The sequence below is a fragment of the Bos grunniens genome, chromosome 2, assembly GCF_055505025.1.
Source record: "Bos grunniens cultivar Pamir isolate PY7600 chromosome 2, Bosgru_T2T1.0, whole genome shotgun sequence".
NCBI lineage: Eukaryota > Metazoa > Chordata > Mammalia > Artiodactyla > Bovidae > Bos > Bos grunniens.
The window spans coordinates 101,091,273-101,113,482 of record NC_141166.1 but is presented as its reverse complement, the minus strand read 5'-3'; the positions used below and the strand labels follow the sequence as shown (position 1 = coordinate 101,113,482).

Genomic DNA, 22,210 nt, shown 5'->3' with positions numbered 1-22,210 from the left:
TGTTTTTCTGGAACTTTCTTGCTTTTTCGATGATCCACCGGATGTTGGCGATTTGATCTCTGGTTCCTCTGCCTTTTCTAAAACCAGCTTGAACATCAGGAAGTTCACGGTTCATATATTGCTGAAGCCTGGCTTGGAGAATTTTGAGCATTACTTTACTAGCGTGTGAGATGAGTACAATTAAAATAATACATATTCATTGAAGAAAATTTAGAAGTGAGCAAAGAAAGTATAAAAGAAAATACATATTTTTCACATACTTGTAAGCACATATATTTTGTATCTTTTTTTCTCACCTAATTCATCAGAGTTATCCTGGGTTTATGTCATTTGCATACTATCCTCTGCATCATTTTTAAAGACTACAGACTATTCTATTTCACAGCTTGTGCTATGATTCGTTTAGCCACTCCCCTACTGCTGAAAGCTAAAGCTTAAATTTTAAAATTAACTTTTAAATATTGATTCTGAACTTGGGAGAGGGCTTCAGGCATCAAAATCTGTAGAAAATAGCATTCATTCATAGAACTTCTTGCCCTGGCATTCCACTACATTTACCACTTTAAAACCATCCAAAATCAATCTGGTAGAGGTTCCTACTGTGTAAAATCCTGTGTTATCCTTTGAGTTTCCTCTATCCTCGGGTATTCGTTTTGTTCAAACATGCTCTGGCTTGATCCAGATTACTTGTTCTCATTGCAATTTCCTCCCCTGGGAAATCTGTTCTTTCCTGGCCTCTCTCCCTCTGTCTCCTTTGTAAACATTAAGGTATGATATGAGATTTGCTCTAAGTAATGTTTACTTTCTCCTTTAGTAAAAGGCATATTCCATCTCTGAGAAAGCCCTATTGTCCCTTGCACTAATAACTCATTCCTTGTGCACATGTAAAATAGGAGCTACAAGCCTCTGGGCGATCCTTCCATCCTCCCACTGTATGGCTTTCATTTGTCATGTTTTCCGAGCACTCTCTTCAATTTACTTTGCAATCTCCCAGCTTGCCTCTGTCTGTGCTGTCTTATGATTATATCAGCACAGAGTAGTTATAGGAACTAGTGACTAAGAGTCTTGCGTTCTGGCCCACTTTTGGTGGGTGACTGGCACCCCAAACGAAGAGGAGCTCCGTGAGGAAGATGCCCAGTGCTGTTTTTGGAAGGTAATGTCCCATGGGTTTTAGAGTCAGACAGACCTGAGGTGAGGTATCTGGGGGTGAGTTTGGGTACCAGTATTTGTTAAAGCTCCCAGGTGATGCTAACTAGACTAAGCAAAGATATTCAGTAAGTTGGATTATTAAATGCCTTTCAACATATGATATTTTCAACTTATGATGGGTTGATTGGGATGTAACCCCATTGTAATTTGAGGAAGATCCGTATATGACTTGGTTTGGGTGTGGGGATAAGGCTGTTTATATGGTCTTAGGTAAGCCATGGGACAGCAAATGGTAGCTTTTTTTTAACCAGCTCTCTAGAGAGTTCAAATCTAGCTGAATATTAGATTCATCTGGAACACTATTTTTAAAATGTCATATGTCTCTGGATCCAGATACTAGAGACCTTTTCCTACAAGGGCCTGGGGTAAATCTCAGGTTTTTGTGATTTTTTTCCCTTAGGGAGGCAGGTTTTATTTTGTTTTGAAATCATTATGGATTCACATGCAATTGTAAGAAATAATACAGAGAGATATTATGTGTCTTTTCCCAGTTCTCCCCAATGGTAACATCTTGCAAAACTATAGCACAGTATCACATCAGGATATTGATAATGGTAACAGTCAAGATACAGAACATTTTCATCAGTACAAGTTATAATCAGTAATTTGTTCTCTGTTTATATAGTGTTATCATTTCAAGAATATAAATGACATCATATTGTATGTAATATTTGGATTTATCACTCAGAACAATTCTCTGAAGATTCATCAATGTTGTTATGTGTGTTGTATACTAAGAGTTTGCTTCTTTTTTATTGCTGAGTAGTATTCCATATTATTGGTATATCACAGTTCATTTAGCAATTCACTTCTAGAAGAAATTCTAGGTTGTTTGGCAATTTGGGATTATTATGAATAAAATAGCTATGAACATTCTTGGACAGGTATTTGTGTGAGCTTATGTTTTCATTTCTCTGGGATAAATGTAAAAGGGTACAATTACTGGGTTGTATGGGAGTTGCATGTTCAATTTTATAAGAATTACATAGCTTCATGGTCCAAGATAGCTCTTGGTGATCACTGCCTGAATTTCAGATGACAAAAAGGAGGAAGGACAAGAGGCCAAAAAAGGGTCCTCTCCAGTTATGTCACTTTTCTTTATGCATCTTTCCAGAAATTATAGACAACACTTCCACTATGTCTTCTATCAAGCCTTTAGGTATTAGACAATGCATGCGTGCATGCTAAGTCACTTCAGTCATGTCTGACTCTTTGCAACCCTATGGACTGCAGCCACTCTGGCTCCTCTGTCTTCCATGGGATTCTCCAGGCAAGAATAACTGGAGTGGATTTCCATGCCCTCCTCCAGCGGACCTGCCTGACTCAGGGATCAAATCCGCATCTCTTAGATCTTCTGCATTGGCAGGTGGGTTCTTTACCTCTAGTGCTACCTGGGAATCCCTTATCTGATGATACCTACCTGCAAAAGAATCTGGGAAATATTATCGCCTCTGAGTGTATTGCCACTCTAAATAAAACCATGGTCCTGTCAGAATAAGCCAGGTTATGCTGCAGGACCTAACAATCTCAAAATCATAGAGGCTTAACACACTGAAGACTTACTTTCCTCTCCTGTTACATGATCATCCTGGATTGTTAGGGCTCTGATCCATGATATCTTCACTCTGAAATCCAGAACCATGGTCAGAAACACTGACAGTCATCATAAGAGAGAGAAGAATAGGGAGGGAGGAAAGGAGGAAGAGAGGGAGGGAGAAAACATGAATTTCACTCTGGGTTTAAAGTTCATATTTTATTGGCCAAAGCAAGTCACATGGTCATGTCTAACTACAAGGGAGCAAGGAGGTGGAATCTTACCATTTATCAAAAGGAAGAGAAACAGAATGCCTAGTAAATATGACCGAAGACTTGCCACAATTAAGAGGGAAGAAGAGAGCAGATGCTGGGGCAGGAAGTCGTTTCTGCCATAATTGCTATCTTTTATGTGTCTATAACCTGCTCTTATAAACTGTTTATTAGTAATCTGCTTTTGCTCTATCTCTTGCTGACTCTAGAGTTTTAACTGTCCTTGCCTAAATATGCTATGCTACTTCCTTACACAGTGTGGTGGTGGAAGTTCAGTTGTTTCTGACTCTTTGTGATCCCATGGACTGTAGCCCACCAGCTCCTCTGTCCATGGGATTTTTCAGGCAAGAATGCTGGAGTGGGTTGCCATTTCCTTCTCCAGGGGATCTTCCTGACCCAGGGATCGAAGCTGGGTCTCCTGCCTTGTAGGTGGTCTCCTGCATTGGCAGACGGATTCTTTACCAAATGAGCCACCAGGGAACCCTGAATTACATAGTGTGTGTGTGTGTGTGTGTATGAAGTTTGCTCTCCCAGGAATGTCCTTGCTCCATTTAACTCCAGCATTCTCAAGACTCAGATTTCCTGAAGCCCCAAGCCCTGTCCCACAGCATCTTATCTATTCTTACCTATAGGGATTAGGTACAGCTTGAGTCGCAGTTCTATAGTCCTGACCTAGAAGGGCAACTTGGCTCCACAAAGTCACCGGGGATCCAGGTCCCTCTGTGTGGCACTGCCACACTTCACACACCCCTCAAGTCAAGTCGGCTTCTTCCAGCCATTATGTCTCTACTCCAGCCAGTAGGAAGAGTGAGAGATCAAGGAATGACACACATCTTCTTGTGAAGATCTTTCTCATGGGTGCAAATGATACTTCCTCTTACATCCCATTCACCAGAATTTAGTCACCAAGCTATACAAGGGATTCTGGGAGAATGCACATTTTTCTGGTAAGTCATGTGTTTGGGTCAAAATTGAGGTTCTATTACTAATGAAGAAAAGATAATATTGAGAGAGATTGAAGGGTAATAGCAGCCTCTATTGCAAAGATAAACACGAGTCTATTTTTCATCCTCCTTTGCAGTCCTTACTCAATCAAAACTTAACTTTTGAGTTCCTACTGTCTAACAGTAAGCAAGACAGGCATGATTCCTACATTCATAAAACTTTCAAACATTAAATGAATAACCACCTAGAGGAATATATGATTACAACTTTTGATTAGTACAATCAAGGAAAATTTTGCTAAGAGACGAATGGAGATGGGTGTTTATATGGAAAGAGGGATCAGGCAAAGCATTTTTAGGGAGAAGTACAGCTGGGGGAGGCTGACACAGAACTGGTTGGCCTGGGATTGGGACTATTTCAGGAGGAGGGATGAATATCTGCAAAATCCTTGAGGCAAGAAGGAGCTTGGTTTATATGAAAACCAGAAGGAAGGCCACTGTGGTTGGAACCTGGTGAGGGAGAGGGGGAGAGGTATGAGATGTAGCTAGAAATCTGGACAGAGGATAAATCCCAAGATTCTGCAGATCATGCTGAGGATGTGGGGTTTTATTTTAAATACATTAGGGAGGCACTGGAAGATTTTAGGGAGAGTGACATGATTACCAGATATTAAGCACACAAAGAAGTTAGAAAATAGAAATTTCTTCTTTTTCATGTGTTAAACTTTCCCATACTTTGTACTGCTATTTTTATCATTCTTTGTATAATCATTTTTCTTTGAACATTTTTCCTTCTCCTATCCAGATTCATGCAATCGTATTTGCATTCTTCTGAATTGGCCTTGTTAAAATTCATCATTGGTTTATTTTTATTCTTTTCTAGGTCCCTGGCTTTCATTTGCTCTGCTCTAAAAGAGGCAAAAAAACAGAGATTCATTCAAGGAAAAAAAAAAGGTTATTCAATGTACTGCAATTTAAGACCAATCCTCAGTCTTCCTTTTTATACAACTATTTTCAGTCCTATTGTGTGATTTCACAGAGCTGATACAAACTATAAACTTCTAGATTCATCATTGCCTTGTGTAGCCCCAAAGATGACATGGAAGGAAGGATACATGGAATTCTGAAGGCTATTTCTTCTAGGCTTTTAGCCTTACCATGGCTCCCAAACCCTGATTTGAGTTTAGGCCCTTGACTCTTGGCAGTGACAGCCTCTGTCCTGATGGTTTCTGTGACCTCATTAGACTTCTGTCTTTCTCTACAGGCCTAGGCAGGGGCCCTGATGCTGGTCTGAGGATCTTTAAGCCTCAAGTGTCCATTTGGGGGACATATTTTTATATTTTTAATATCTTTGTATTTATATCTAGCCATCACAAGTTCAGGCAGTATAAGAAAATTTTGTTAAAAGAGAGATTCATGTGGGTGGGGCTGATTCAGATGGAAAAGATCAGGAAAAGTCTTTTAAGATTGTCGGGTAAAGTGTGGCTGGGTACCCACTTCAGTAGGGTAGGGGGACATATACTGATCACCTACCTGTGTCAGCCCTCTGCTAGGTATTCAGATTCAATGATACATTGTCTGAGAGAGTCAGGGAAGGACTCACAGAAAGACAGTCCTTTAGCAGGGAAGTGAGGCATGAGTAGCGGTAACCAGGTGAGTATGATGTGGAGGGACATTCCACATCATGGGCACAGGGTGCAGATGAGGCAGCATAGCACAGCCTGTTGTGTAACTGTAACATATGGGGCTCTTGTAGAGAGAGCAAGAGGCAAGGCTTTGACGTGTGGGACTGAAGACCTAAACAGTATCTTGATATGGAGGGCTTTGCCTCCTGCAGGTGACAAAAACAATGAAAAGATTTTAAGCAGCATATTGAGATGAGAAACTGCACATTAGAACAACTTCCTGAAAGGAATGCGGAAGAAAGATTTGAAGGCAAGAACATGGAAGCAAGGAGGCCAGTTTTTTTGAAGTAGCTTACATGAGAGTTGGTGAAATACTAACTTGTGTAATAGTAATAAGATTCAAGTTATTGCGGAAGACACACCCAGGAAGTCAGATGAGACACACCTTGGGGAATAATTGGATGAGAGGTGTGAGTGACAGTGATGGTTTAAAAATGAGTTCTCTGTTGGTGGCTGGGGCTGTTGAATGAGGTTAATCACTAAGTTAAGCAATACAAGGAGAAGAGCAAGTTTGGTAATAAAGATAATGAGTTCATTTTCTGACACATTGAGTCAATTGATTTGAATGGGCAGAAAGCAAGTTAACTTTAGTTTCAACCCGCTTCTATGTCATCACTTCCTTACTAAATGTAAAAGTTAAAAGAAAAGGAGATTAGCAAAAAATGAAAGAGATGAGTGAAAGAGAAACTAGGATATGAGAAAAGCAATCACACGACTATATAATTCATGACTGCCCATTCATTTGTAGAATGTGTGCAGTCCCCAAGGTAGTAGTCTATAGAAATTATAAAGACCACTATGATATATATTATATATATGTATTGAATATTAGTACTGTATTTCTTTTGCATTTTAACATAAGCTTATCCATAAGGGTATTTTCCAACATTTGCATTTTGTTTTTGCCATTTTTTTGTAGTCCATAGGATGGCTGATTGAATATTCATATTATATTTACATTAATAGAAATACAATGCTAATATTCAATTCAATACAACACTAATATTCAATCAGATATCATATGGGCTACAAAAAAATGACAAAAAAAAAAAACCCTTATCATTGATCACTTATAAGATCTAATAGTCATAATCTTACCTAAGTGATTAAACATTTCATCACATCCTGTCGTGTTGTTTCCTGGTATGACATAACATGAAATAAATCTATGAATCATTCTTACCAAAACAAAACTTGAATTTAATCAAGACTTTATACCTAACTTGCAGATTATAAAGTCAATAAGTTTAGATGAGACTTCCCAGTTGGTATAATAAGACTCTGGGCTTCCGCTCCAGGGGGTGGGGGTTCCAAACCTGGTTGAGAACTAAGATCCCACATGCACTCCATGTGGTGCAGCAAAAAAAAAAAAAAGATGTTTAGCAGCACCAAAAAGAAAAATATTAGAAGAATCTAGAACATTGGCAAAACTAATACAATTATGTAAAGTTTAAAAATAAAATAAAATAAAAGAATAATCACCCCTGGAGAAAAAAAAAAAAGACAACTGATCTGGTATCCTTCAAAGGGGATGAATGGAGATTGTGGAATTTTTCCAGATTTAAGAGAAACTAAAATGACATTCTGGAATGTGAAGTCAAATGGGCCTTAGAAAGCATCACTAAGAACAAAGCTAGTGGAGGTGATGGAATTCCAGTTGAGCTATTTCCAATCCTTAAAGATGATGCTGTGAAAGAGCTGCACTCAATATGTCAGCAAATTTGGAAAACTCGACAGTGGCCACAGGACTGGAAAAGGTCAGTTTTCATTCCAATCCCAAAGAAAGGCAATGCTAAAGAATGTTCAAACTTCTCCACAATTGCACTCATCTCACACGCTAGCAAAGTAATGCTGAAAATTCTCCAAGCAGGCTTTAACAGTACGTGAACTGTGAACTTCCAGATGTTCAAGCTGGATTTAGAAAAGACAGAGGAACCAGAGATCAAATTGCCAACATCCACTGGATCATCGAAAAAGCAAGAGAGTTCCAGAAAAACATCTACTTTTGCTTTATTGACTATGCCAAAGCCTTTGACTGTGGATCACAACAAACTGTGGAAAATTCTTAAAGAGATGGGAATACCACACCACATCCTGAAAATCTGAGAAAAACTGGCTCCTGAGAAATATGTATGCAGGTCAGGAAGCAACAGTTAGAACTGGACATGGTACAACAGACTGGTTCCAAATCTGGAAGGGAGTACGTCAAGGCTGTATATTGTCACCCTGCTTATTTAACTTATATGCAGAGTACATCATGAGAAACACTGGGCTGGATGAAGCACAAACTGGAATAAAGATTGCTAGGAGAAATATTAATAACCTCAGATACGCAGATGATACCACCCTTATAGCAGAAAGTGAAGAAGAACTAAAGAGCCTCTTGATGAAAGTGAAAGAGGAGAGTGAAAAAGTTGGCTTAAAGCTCAACATTCAGAAAACTAATTTCACCATATCTGGTCCCATCACTTCATGGCAAATAGATGGAGAAACAATGAAAATAGTGAGAGACTTTATTTCTTTGGGCTCCAAATCACTGCAGATGGTGACTGCCATCATGAAATTAAAAGATGCTTGCTCCTTGGAAGAGAAGCAATGACCAACCTAGACAGCATATTAAAAAGCTGAAACATTACTTTACCAACAAAGGTCCATCTAGTCAAAGCTATGGTTTTTTCAGTAATCATGTATGGATGTGAGAGTTGGACTATAAAAAAAGCTGAGCACTGAAGAATTGATGCTTTTGAACTGTGGTGTTGGAGAAGACTCTTGAGAGTACTTTTTATTGCAAGGAGATCCAACCAGTCAATCCTAAAGGAAATCAGTCCTGGGTGTTCATTGGAAGGACTGATGCTGAAGCTGAAGCTCCAATACTTTGGCCACCTGATGGGAAGAACTGACTCATTGGAAAAGACTCTGATGCTGGGAAAGATTGAAGGCAGGCTTGAGTAAGCTCCAGCAGTTGGTGATGGACAGGGAAGCCTGGGGTGCTGCAATCCACTGGGTCACAGATAGGTGGATATGACTGAGTGACTAAAGTGAACTGAACTGAAAATGACATGATAATCAAATGTACGGAGTGAATTGGATTGGATTTAATTTGAAGAAATCACTGTAAAGACCATTTTGGAGATGATCAGGGAAATATTTGCCAACCCACTCCAGTGTTCTTGCCTGGAGAATCCCAGGGACGGGGGAGCCTGGTGGGCTGCCCTCTATAGGGTCACACAGAGCCGGACACGACTGACGTTACTTAGCATTAGCAGCAGCAGGGAAATATTAATATAGACTGGAGTATTAGATAATATTCAGTTCAGTTCGGTTCATTCCATCAGTCGTATCTGACTCTTAGGGACCCCATGGACTGCAGCACTCCAGGTTTCCCTGTCTATCACCAACCCCCAGATCTTACTCAAACTCATGGCCATTGAGTCAGTGATGCCATCCAACCATCTCATCCTCTGTCATCCCCTTCTCCTCCTAACTTCAATCTTTCTCAGCATCAGGTCTTTTCCAATGAGTCAGTTATTTGCATCAGGTGGCCAAAGTATTGGAGCTTCAGCTTCAGCATCAGTCCTTCCAGTGAACATTCATTGACTGATTTCCTTTAGGATTGTCTGGTTTGATCTCCTTGCAGTCCAAGGGACTCTCAAGAGTCTTCTCCAACACGACAGTTTAAAAGCATCAATTCTTTGGCGCTCAGCTTTCTTTATAGTCCAACTCTCACATCCATACATGATTACTGGAAAAACTGTAGCTTTGACTAGATGGACCTTTATCTGCCAAATAATCTCTCTGCTTTTTAATATGCTGTCTAGATTGGTCATAACTTTTCTTCCAAGGAGCAAGAGCCTTTCGATTTCATGGCTGCAGGCATCATCTGCAGTGATTTGGGAGCCCAAGAAAATAAAGTCTCTCACTGTTTCTGTTGTTTCCCCATCTATTTGCCATGAAGTGATGGGACCGGATGCTATGATCTTTGTTTTTTGAATGTTGAGTTTTAAGCCAGCTCTTTCACTTTCCTGTTTCACTTTCATTGAAAGACTCTTTCCTCTTCACTTTCTGCCTTAAGGGCAGTATCATCTGCATATCTGATGTTATTGATATTTTTCTAATAGATGACATTAGAGACATTTTTAGTAAGTTTCTTAAGTGATAATGGTGTTGAGGTTGATAGGAAAATATCCTTATTTTTATTTATTTTTTTATCCTTATTTTTAGAAGAAGTGTATCAAAGAATTTAAAGCCTTTGTTCTTCAGAATCAGGAAACTCATAAGAAAAGGAGTTCAAAAGAAAGCGTTCAATACAGGGAACTTGTTTAAAAGGTGTTGGGAAGAGTTTAAAGGGCAAAAAGACAAGGGGTCAACTCAGAGTCACAAAAGAAGCCACTGCCAATTCAAAGGTGGTGTTACCAGAGCCTAGGAGCCAGGGTCTGTTCCAGTGGAAATTGTCAGGGGGTCCCCAGTGTAAGCCTGGACTATGGAGAGAGGAGCTGTTTGACAAAAATAAAGACATTGCCAAACACACTACCCAAAGTGCAGGGAGTATGGTAGAAATAATCCTGTCTTCAACTCACTTCTCAGGACCAGTCTCTAGCCAGTGTTTCTCATTGGCTCAAACCTAAACAGAACCTGGTTGCAAGGGAGTCTGGGAAATGTAGTTTGCAAGTACCAGCTCCCTGTGATACAGAGCAGTGCAGAGGAAGAGCAAGAAATAGATGAAATAGACAAATGACTGGCCCAGGAGAAAATTGTCTTGATAATTGCTACTTATTTTCAAATAGTTCATAAAACATCATATATAAATATAAATTTTCTTTATAAATACAAATAAAGCAAATATAATAAAGTGTTGAATCTAGGTGATATATGGGTGTTCATTATACTATTCTTTCAAATTTTTCCTGTATTTTTGAAAATTTTCAGAATAAGCTGGTGAAAAATCCATTCTAATACTCTGAAAGAAATACAGAGTCATGGATATGGGAAAGGAGAGAAGAAATACTCAAAATGGATTTGACAAAGGTTCTCAGTAAATCCTTGTAACTCATATATGGAAAAACGTGAGCCAGAGCAATGTTTATCCTTTTTTCCACCATTACACATTTGAGAGTTGAATTTTCTACTTGCCACTCTCCCAAGGACACGTGAATGTGAAAGTCATTCAGTCATGTCTGAATCTTTGCAACGCCATGGACTGTAGCCCACCAGGCTCCTCTGTCCATGGGGATTCTCCAGGCAAGAATACTGGAGTGGGTTGCCATCCCTCCTCCAGGGAATCTTCCCAATCCAGGGATCAATCCAGGGATCCAAATCTCCCACATTGCAGGTGGATTCTTTACCATCTGAGCCACCAGGGAAGCTCTCCCAAGGACATATCCACTATTATTCCCATGCCAGTTATAACTTTCTTTGGAGGGAATGATGCTGAAGCTGAAACTCCAGTACTTTGGCCACCTCATACGAAGAGTTGACTCACTGGAAAAGACTTTGATGCTGGGAGGGATTGGGGGCAGGAGGAGAAGGGGACGACAAAGGATGAGATGGCTGGATGGCATCACTGACTTGATGGACGTGAGTCTGAGTGAACTCCGGGAGTTGGTGATGGACAGGGAAGCCTGGCGTGCTGCGATTCATGGAGTCGCGAAGAGTCAGACACGACTGAGCGACTGAACTGACTGACTGACTTTATTTATCATACTCAAGAAAGTTTGATAAAATGAACTGAGAGTGAGTTTAATTTGATGATAATCTTTAATCTGCTGTTTTTTAAAGAAATAATTTAGTTATGAAAATCTCACAGACGATTGCAACATACAAGTGTATTGTGACATTAGTGTTAAGAAACTTTCAGTTAGAAGAGTGGCATAATTATAAAGCCACATATGTGGTTGAACATTTCTATCCAAAGTTGTTGGTTAATGGATAGTTGTCAGCCTGGGTAAAACTCCATAGGGTCTGTCCTTGTTTGACCCTGTCCAGTTTTACATTTTTATCAGTATCTTGGATAAGAATTAGAAAACAAGCGGATTTTAATTGTTGATGACATAAAACCTTGGGTGAGAGCTCATAATCCAGAAAGAAGTGATCAGAATGTTGAACCAATATAAATTGACACCTAATAGAATTATGTGACCAACCTTTTACTGGAAGCCAGAATAGATAGCTGATTGTGAGATGCTTTCTGTATATAATTGGAGAGTTTGTGTTCATTCTCTGTTGCTATCAACTCATGTCCTGCATAAATTTGAGCAAGTTACTTCCTCTCGCCTGAACTGCCTCAGTTTCTACATCAGTAAGTGGGAAGAGTAATAACCAACTCATAGTAGCTTATGTGAATCAATGTATATAAAGCATTTGAATACTCCCTGACACAGAGTAACAGAAATGATATTAGTGGTTATTAGTGATGTGTGTGTGTGTGTGAGTGCTGGTAGCAATATTACCTACTAAATAGCTATGAAAATGACTTAGTAATTGATATTACATCCAATAGATTGCAGTTGTGGGACAGAATTGCCAAAGTTGTCTATGTAATTTAAGGTTTTATTTAATTAGAATCCCACTGCCTGAAATGAAGTTGATGAAAGTCCTGATTGACTCTGCACTCCTCAGAGAGCTACCGGAATAAGGGGTTGAGATCAGGTGCCAGGGCCACAAAATACCATAAACAAATTGGTGTCTGCTCAACACAGAGCTGGAACACAGGAACTGTTGACAGAATTGGAGATGTCAATCTGTCTTTAGAAATTTAATGAGCTGTGGAATAGAATTTTGAGCTTGTTTTGTGTGTCTCCGTTGATTTCTCTAGAACCAGCGATTAAAATTACCCTGACACAGATTCTGAGTCCACATAATGAAAATCTTTCTAGTGATCAGACTTGCAGGGGGCTGCTTTGTGGTATGTTAAAATCCCTGTCCCTGCAATGATAAGGCATTATACATCAGGGTGACCACTTGACAGGGTATAATGGGATTCAGACCCCAGATAGGTGATTGGATTAGGTGCTTTGTGAGAATGAACCCCAGAAATCCTGAGATTTTTATCCAATGCTATCTGAGGATTCTAGGTTTGTTTTTAATTACGTACTTAACTGCTTCCCAAGCTGCTGCCTCTTAAGCTCTTATTGGGTTTTTTTAGGCAGTAGGCCAAAGGTCTGTACTTTCTACCCCCCACCCCACCACCACCAAATAGGTTAAATATTCAGTGTGGTCATTTTTAGGAAATGAAGTTGAAATGATTAAACAGGAAATATGCACTTAGCTCCTAATGTTAGCTACCTCAAGACAGAATCAATTCCTTTTCCTTTTCAAATGGAATGCTATTGGAGAGCTGTTTAGAAATCTGTTGATAGGAAAGAAATATTGATGGTGAATACAACAGGGACAGGAAATGAGAAACTCACAGATACCTTTAATGCTAAAAGGTACTTTGTCTTTCCTGTCCTCAAAATCTTGAAGAAATCTTTAAGATGCTTTGCTTATTTAAGGCATAAATATGTTGAGCTAAAAGCCAATAGCACCTAGATAGAGAACCAAAGTTTTCTGTGCTAGGTCCTCTAGAGAAATTTAGAAATTTAAACCTTAAGATGTCCAAATTACTCACCATAGCTGGCTCCATTAATACTTAATGGGAGAGGTGGGGTGGGAAAAAGAAGAAAAATCCTACTAGTTCTGGCACCTTTATATGAACAAGCTAATTGCTCAAACCCTGCATGGCCTCGGTTTTCGATCAAAAAGCATCTTTTGAAGCCTGAAAAGTAGCGTTCACACATTATGTGGAGTAGGGCCTCATTTCTTTCTCAATAACTGGCTCTGCTGCTTAACCAAGGGAATGTATTCCAACTCTGACAGTGGAGTTGAGAGGTTTACACCAAACAGTACGAGTTTTTCAAGCCGGTCCTCTTTAACTACACCTAGGCTTACAGGTCTTACTAAATGACCAAAAACTAGGTTCAGAGTCACTGACCTCCAATCAAAGATAAAGATGGAAGCACGAATTCTCAGTTGAATATGTTATATACTTACCCTGGGTTAGGTATTATGTTTTACTCACAGAGAAAAATAGCTTAAATACGTATATTTTAAAGGATTATCTTGAAGGCAGGAGAAATTTTTTTTTTAATCTTGAAGTTTAATCAGACTGTTCCTTCCAAATTTTACCAAAAAGACTAGCACAGCTTCCAGAAACTAGTAATAAATTAAATTGACAGTCAGCAAGATTTTTGTCTTGTAGCAGTTTAAAATATGATGTTCTGTGAGAATCTGGATCCAGGGCTCACATTTCTCACCCCTAGATCCAAAATGTTTTAGTTCATCACATCCCAGACCAGATATCTCAGGTTCCTATTAGAAAGAATCTATGCCCCTAGATCTAGATGCCTTTATGCTACTGCTGCTGCTAAGTCGCTTCAGTCGTGTCCGACTCTGTGTGACCCCATCGACGGCAGCCCACCAGGCTCCCCTGTCCCTGGGATTCTCCAGGCAAGAACACTGGAGTGGGTTGCCATTTCCTTCTCCAATGCATGAAAGTGAAAAATGAAAGTGAAGTCGCTCAGTCGTGTCCGACTCTTAGTGATCCCATGGACTGCAGCCCACCAGGCTCCTCCATCCATGGGGATTTTCCAGGCAAGAGTACTGGAATGGGGTGCCATTGCCTTCTCCGAAGATGCCTTTATAAGAACTGAGAAATACTCCCTCTACTAGCATACTCAGGACATTAGATGTTTTGTTTTGTTTTGTTTTGTTTCACTAGGAATTCCATCAAAGATGAGGTGGAAACAGTCAAAAATAAGAATACAAACAATATTAACAGAAATAAGATACTTCATATCACCAAGTAGATCTGTTTTTTAGAATTTTTTTGTTGTTGTTTTCCTGAATAATGTCATACACAATCCTAAAAGGTAAGTATTTGCCACGATCTATTACAGCAAATAATTTTTCTATGGCATTATTTTTAATAGGAAAAATTTTGAAAACAGATTAGTGAACAGCAATAAAGAAATTCATCTAAACTATTTTTATCAAGTATATATAATAACATGAAAAATTTTAGAGGCCATCTTGAAAATTCTTACCACCTCTGGAAGATTTTGCTTAAATCTTAAGGCAGTAACGCTGAGAAAAAAGTGATTCTTATTCATAAACCAGTTAGCAATGGGCCTAGCATACAGTCAGCACTTAATACCTATTAGTTAAAATTTTGATAATTATCTTCAGCAGATACATTAGATGTAAAGAAAGAAGATATTTTAAATCAGATATTTTGTAAAAATGAGTTTAATTTGCGTTAAAGTCAAGTGCATAATAATGGAAAAGGGATATAAAATTTTCCTGTCCTTAAGGTCAGAGTCTACACAGCATTTAGCTTTTTCCGTCCAGCTGCATGTTACAAACTCTCTTGTAGCCACAGGTCTTGGCAGTAGAGATTTGTTTGTGAAATGTACGAAAGAATCAATACATAATAGAACAAATTCTCCCCCTCCTTGAGTTGACCTCACTAACTCATGTGAGCTGTTCATGTGAATTTACGTTTATATACCTTTTCAACAACTTCAAGAATTTCAGTTCCATAGAGGAGAATGCTGAGTCAGTCTTCTTGGCAGTACAGAGAAAAGCAGAATCTGAGAGCTAGAAATAGAAGAGGAAGGTAAAGTGCACGGCAGAACTGGAGTAGAAAGTTTTGCAATGAAGTTTTTTGCTGAGAAGAAGAAAAGAGTGTTGAGAGAAAGTAGATTTCATGTTTGGAGTTGCATATAGGTGTCTGAAAGGAAAGCAAGAATGAGATACTTGTAAAGGCAACAGCAGTCTTCATGAGCTTGGACATGAATAAAGACTCTTGTCAACACTCACTGGACCTTATCATCCACCACACAGATCAGATCATTTAACCCATCTTCTAGGCAATGCTATTGAAGAGGCACTGCTTAACCTCATTCTAGAGTGAAGATGCTGAGTCATCATAGAAAGGTTTACAAGGCAATGATGTCACAGCTAGCAAATGGCAAACACAGGATTTGAAGCCAGTAGTCTGACTCTAGGGACTATAGGCTTAAACACCATATGACACTGTCCTCGTGGCTAAATCTATATAATTCCCTGTACTGGGGCAGGGCATGAAATAGACTCAGTTGGATATGTCAAAAAGGTTAAATTAAAGGTAAGTAAAGGTTTTTACACCCCAGCATTTCTAGCTATTCTTTATCTCTGGGCCCAGAATGAGGAGAAAATCAAAACTGAGTAAAAAATTAGAAAGTGATTATTTGAAAGAAAGATGAGGAAAAGAAAGAAAAAGAAAAGGAAGAGAGGATGCCTGTTTGTATAAAGGTTGTTAACATCAAAGACAAATAAATTTAATAAGCATCTAATTGCAACATTAAAGGAGGAAGATTCTAAAGATTTCCCTAAAATAGCTTAAGGCAGCAAATGGAAATCAATTTCACACTACTCAGTTTATACCCTGTAGCTGTTATTTTCATCTGCCCATGATCCATACTTCTCTTCTGAAAAGAACCTCCTTCATTTCCTTTGAGAAATCATCCTCCTCCACTCTCAGGGCAAATTCTGGTGCAACTGACTCCACACCCAGCAGGGACCCATGACCCATATCTGGCAACTAAATGTTCTTCATCCCTCTGATCAGTGTGTATTGGGAGTTTTCAGCCTTGGGATTTTCATTATTATGGGAAAGGGAAGGATTCTCCCTAGGGGTTGCCAGTGGATGTGCCCTGGACTTGGTGGTGGCCATCTCACTGCACTACTGGCAAGGCCTTCCTGTCAATGAAGACAATGCAGGGACCAGGCGGGAAGAAAAATGGAAAGGGACACAGATTCCTGAAGGTCTCATCTGTGCACCAGACCCAGTGAAAACTCCCAACCTTACTTTTCAATTACGTAGGCCATTCATAAAATGTTTTTAAATTACGTCAGTTTGATTTCAGAGAAGGCAATGGCACCCCACTCCAGTACTCTTGCCTGGAAAATCCAATGGACAGAGGAGCCTGGTGGGCTGCAGTTCATGGGGTCACGAAGAGTCGGACACGACTGGGCGATTTCACTTTCACTTTTCACTTTCATGCATTGAGGAAGGAAATGGCAACCCACTCCAGTGTTCTTGCCTGGAGAATCCCAAGGACGGGGGAGCCTGGTGGGCTGCCGTCTATGGGGTCGCACAGAGTCAGACCCAACTGAAACAACTTAGCAGCAGCAGCAGCAGTTTGATTTGGCCTTCTGCCACTTATAGCAGATGAAATTCAAACTAGAACACTAATATAAGACATGTAAAGTGTCCAATAATGGGCTTTCCTGGTGGCTCATTAGTAAAGAATCTGCCTGCCAATGCAGGAGACACAGCCTCGATTCCTGAGTAGGGAAGATCTCCTGAAGGAGGAAATGGCAACCCACACCCGTATTCTTGCTGAGATAATCTCATGGACAGTGGAGCCTGGTGGGCCACAGTCCATGGGGTCAAAAAAAAGTCAGACAGGACTTAGTGACTAAACGACAATAAAGTGCCCAATGATAGACTCTATTTAATCAGATGTCTTTACCCTTTCAATTTTGCATTCACAGAAGGAAATGTGTAAAACAATCATTTCATATAGGACTTGAATTCTCCAACCTCTTTATTCCTTTAAGTTCTAAAATGTCTTACCCATGAATTTTCCTTCCAAGACATTTTTTAGGAACCTAAGCTTCATAAAACAGGTGGATTATCATATAGAATATTATATATCTACTCATATAGCTATTTTACTAAGATGCCATTAATGAGTGCAAAAGGTCAAAGATTTTATTAATAACTTTATATTAGAGAATTCCTTAAGCACTGCACTAGATAATTTAGGGAAATTCTTTTTAACAAATTTAATATAACCAATGGAAATCTGAAATTAAGGTATGTAGGTAGAACACTAGCCCTCAAATTTCAATGAGCATAAGACTCATCTAGGAAGTTTGGTGAATTGAACATTCAGGGTCCCAGTCTTAAAATATCATTTGGAAAGTTTGGGCCTGAAATCCAGAAGTCTACATCTTCATTAAGCTCTTGAGGTGATTCTGATACAAGTAGTTTCAGACCAGTTTTGAGGAAATCTCAAAGTTCTCATTGAGTTTCAAAGAAGATGCTAGTTTGTGCTTGTAAATTATGGATCTATGTCGCCAAAGACAGTCAAAGATCTTTAGGATATACATGAAAATTTTCCTAATTTTGTTTCCTGATAATCTGGTCAGCATTAAATGACATGTTGCATATTAAAAGACTTCATATAGTCAGCATATGCCATGGGCAATTACTTTTAACATTCCTATTATAATGGAAATGAAAGACAACAGACTTAATCATCTTGATAATTTTTTTAAAGTTCAACTTTCTTCTCACTCAGTAAAGTTCAATTTTAAATACTGTCCTGGTTTTTAAGCTTTTGTCTCTCGGTTCCAAAGCTGGTAAATCTCTGGATTCAGAGGAAAATATATACCACATTTGTGGGTGCTTCTCTGATCCACTTAACAAATAATTTGTATGGCTGCAATTTTTGAATGGGCTCAGGGTAAGAAAAGTCTCTGCAACAAGTCCAGTTTGTAGTGTAAACTGCTCTGGTTCTTGGACTTTAGAGGAAAAGACTAATAAACTCACTTCACACAACACCATCAGAACAAAATGCTGAACCAGATGCTGAAAATCTCTGGTAGACTTTCATTCCTTTGCATATTTTTTACTTTAACTCTTGACCATTTTCTTCCTTCTTAGTTGGTTTAAGTTTCCAGATAGTTCATAGGCATTCCTGGTCTTCAGTCACAGTACTTCTAGGGTTCTCACCCATAATGGTCAGATTTGGGACTGATTATTCAGACACTGGCCAAGTTGAATGATTCATATCTTAATTAAAGGGAAATATCATTTGATTATTTAAGGAAGATCTGAATAGTTTATGAGACAAACCTTTGTGGTCCATATTTGGAAGATTTGTATTTTGCTTTTGAAGTAGCATCAAACTTTAATAATAATCCTTTTTTTAAATGTTTGTTTTGCAGACAGAAATACCTACTTATTGGGGCTTCCCTAATGGCTCAGTGATAAAGAATCTACCTGCCAATGCAGGCAGGAGACTCGAGTTTGATCCTTGGGTTGGGAAGATCCCCTGGAGAAGGAAACAGCAAGCTGCTCCAGTATTCTTGCCTGGGAAACCCTGCGGAGGAGCCTAGAGGGCTACAGTCCATGGGGTCACGAAAGAGTTGGACATGATTTAATGATTGAAACAACAAAACAACAACAACAGCAACTGTGTTGTGGAAGCCAGAGATATGATCTCCAGGTTCTTAACTGTCGCTGTACAGCTGCTGTCATGCCATGCAATTCAACAAGTGCTCATCCAGCAATGAGAACAGGCCTGATGACTAAAGAGATGAAAACAACTACCACTGAAAACTCAGTATACGACAATAACCTCGCAAGGAACAGTGCAGACCTGGATTAATCATATCCCCATAAGATAACAGTCCATCTTTCAGAGACAGAGTCTGATGAAATTGAGTTAAAAAAAAACAAACAGATGGTAGCTGTGAGGAAGTTTCTGAAAATCAAAGCAGAGACCCTGACTTGAAAAAATGCACCAGGACTCACAAAACAGATAAACTACTCTAAACCATAACATCTGAAACAAGCAATCTAAACTCACACTGTTTTAATGCAGCTCATTTAAATTCCTATGATCCAAGACCACTGATGAACTGATACCATGGTAACCGTATGGACTCTTATGTTAAAGACATGACCACTGACGTCCCTGCAACTTCGATGTTTTATAAATTCTAACCAATCCCTGACAAGACCACTCTATGGCTAACTACAGTTCCATAGACCCTATAAAATTTCCTTGATTGACTAATCCTGACCCATCCCATGGTTCCCAATGTGTGCATTCACCGTTGTAGCAACAAGCTAATAAACATAACTTTGTGTTTCTGGTGATCTAGTGGGGTATAAACCCATCACCCAGAAGTGGCTGGCCTGAAAGAACAGTAGAATGACCTGCTGAAGATTTAGCTACAACATCAGTTCCTGAAATGTTTCATTTCTCCTTTACAGGCTACAGTATAAGCTTTGCTTCCGTGTCCACTGTGATGCTGTCTCTCCTAGAGCCAGATGTGTCCAAGAATCGTCAAGGGATAGAAGTGACTTCTGTCAATATTATAACTACTCAGAGATTATTTGATTCCTATTCTCACAATTTTGAATTCTGTAGGTGCGAAGGACAGAAAGGAATGCTTCCACCTAGGGACACAACAATGATTCCACTGAGTTGGAAGTTTGAGAATACCGCATGTCCATGTTGAGTTCCTCATGCTGCTGTATCAGCAGCCAAAGAAAAATGTCACTTATTGACAGAGCGATTGGTCCTGATTACCAAGGGGCAGTCACGTTGCTGCTACACAGCGAGGCAGTGAGGACAACGCACACGGAACACCAGTATTCTCTCAGGTGCCTCCTGGTATTTTCATTTGCAATAGCAAAAGTTTTTGCAAAACTATCACAACTAAGAAAAGTTGACCATTAAAGACTCAGATACTTTAAGAATGAAGATTTGATCATACCACCAAGTAAAGGACTTGGGAAAGTTGAAGTACTATCTGAGGGAAAGAAAATATGAAATATTTAGTAGGAAAAAGAAGTTATAATACCAATACAGCCTTGTGAAACTAAGACAACTTCTTTTGTATATGGAGTGGTTGAATATATTTGTTATTGTTCCTCTATGGAAATTCAAATATGTCTAGTTGCTTTTCTATGGATGCTGAATAGCTTGAAATTTGAACTGTGCCCATTTTTCAGCTATTACCTCTCAGTTCCAAACCTACCATTCTATACTCTGCTTTGGAATCCTGTCAATAAAAATATGCAACTGTATTCTCCTTTGCCAGCTGGCTCTTTCATAGATTCTACTAATAGAGGGCACTAGAGGGAGTCAGGAAGGCAAGAGGAGGAAGAAAGGCCTTCCCCCTGTTTGCTTGCCCTGCCTCTCCGCGTTGCTCCAACACTTGCCCTCCCTCCTGTCAACAGCAAGTGGTTCTAGCTGTCATATTCTGGCACTTCCAGAACCAACTTCATTACACCTACTCAAATCAGACAAGTAGCACCACTTCTTTAGGCTTGAATTTCACCCCTTGGGTCTCTATCCAATTTACAGTGTTCTAATAATTCCACATTCTTGCCTTTGTTCTTCCAGCTCCAGAGTGTTAGCTCTTCCCACCCATTACTACCTCTGTTTCAATGTACTGTCTTCTATTTGCTTTTTGACTCTCTAGCAATCATTCAGCTAAGGTCTTAGATTAAATTCTCTTTGTTAAAATAACTAGCATATTTTCTTTACCTGACTAAACATTAAGGAATACAAATATAGACAGCACTGATGGTTTAAGGTGGTATTTAGCAAACAGGATGAATTTATTTAATTAAGCTGAAAATTCCAATACTAGTATTACTCAACTATTATAATACAGGTCAAAGGCCCTTATTCAAAGTTTTCAAGATTAAAAATGTTTCAGAATTCAGAATATTCCAGATTTTAGAAAAGTAATAATATATACATATTAAATTGTATAATAACTCCAATGGAGTATGGGATTCCCTCCTAACTAAACACTTGAGGGAATAAATAATTCCTTAAATCATTTTAGGTCAGGTTTTGCAACCAAATGAGTTACAAAGAAACAGCATCATCAGCAACACCTTATCCTTCTCAGAACTTTTTAACTAAGCATCTGAATGTAGAGTTCCAAAGAATAGCAAGAAGAGATACGAAAGCTTTCCTCAGCAATCAATGCAAAGAAATAGAGGAAAACAACAGAATGGGAAAGACTAGAGATCTCTTCAAGAAAATTAGAGATACCAAGGGAACATTTCATGCAAAGATGGGCTCGATAAAGGACAGAAATGGTATGGACCTAACAGAAGCAAAGATATTAAGAAGAGGTGGCAAGAATACACAGAAGAACTGTACAAAAAAGATCTTCACGACCCAGATAATCATGATGGTGTGATCACTCACCTAGAGCCAGACATCCTGGAATGTGAAGTCAAGTGGGCCTTAGAAAGCATCACTACGAACAAAGCTAGTGGAGGTGATGAAATTCCAGTTGAGCTATTTCATATCCTGAAAGATGATGCTATGAAAGTGCTACAGTCAATATGCCAGCAAATTTGGAAAACTCAGCAGTGGCCACAGGACTGGAAAAGGTCAGTTTTCATTCTAATCCCAAAGAAAGGCAATGCCAAAGAATGCTCAGACTACCGCACAATTGCACTCATCTCACATGCTAGTAAAGTAATGCTCAAAATTCTCCAAGCCAGGCTTCAGCAATACATGAACTGTGAACTTCCTGATGTTCAAGCTGGTTTTAGAAAAGGCAGAGGAGCCAGAGATCAAATTGCCAACATCCGCTGGATCATGGAAAAAGCAAGAGAGTCACAGAAAAGCATCTATTTCTGCTTCATTGACTATGCCAAAGCCTTTGACTGTGTGGATCACAATCAACTGTGGAAAATTCTGAAAGAGATGGGAATAC

At 39.2% G+C, this 22,210-nt stretch overlaps 1 long non-coding RNA gene across 1 annotated transcript; it reads left to right on the top strand.

The window, feature by feature from the left end:
* The first annotated feature begins 743 nt into the window (after window positions 1-743).
* LOC147378417 (uncharacterized) lies at window positions 744-20,552 on the top strand. The gene is made up of 2 exons (XR_015152113.1): window positions 744-1,153; window positions 18,680-20,552. It is a non-coding gene; the product is annotated as an uncharacterized LOC147378417 (long non-coding RNA).
* Window positions 20,553-22,210: the final 1,658 nt, after the last annotated feature.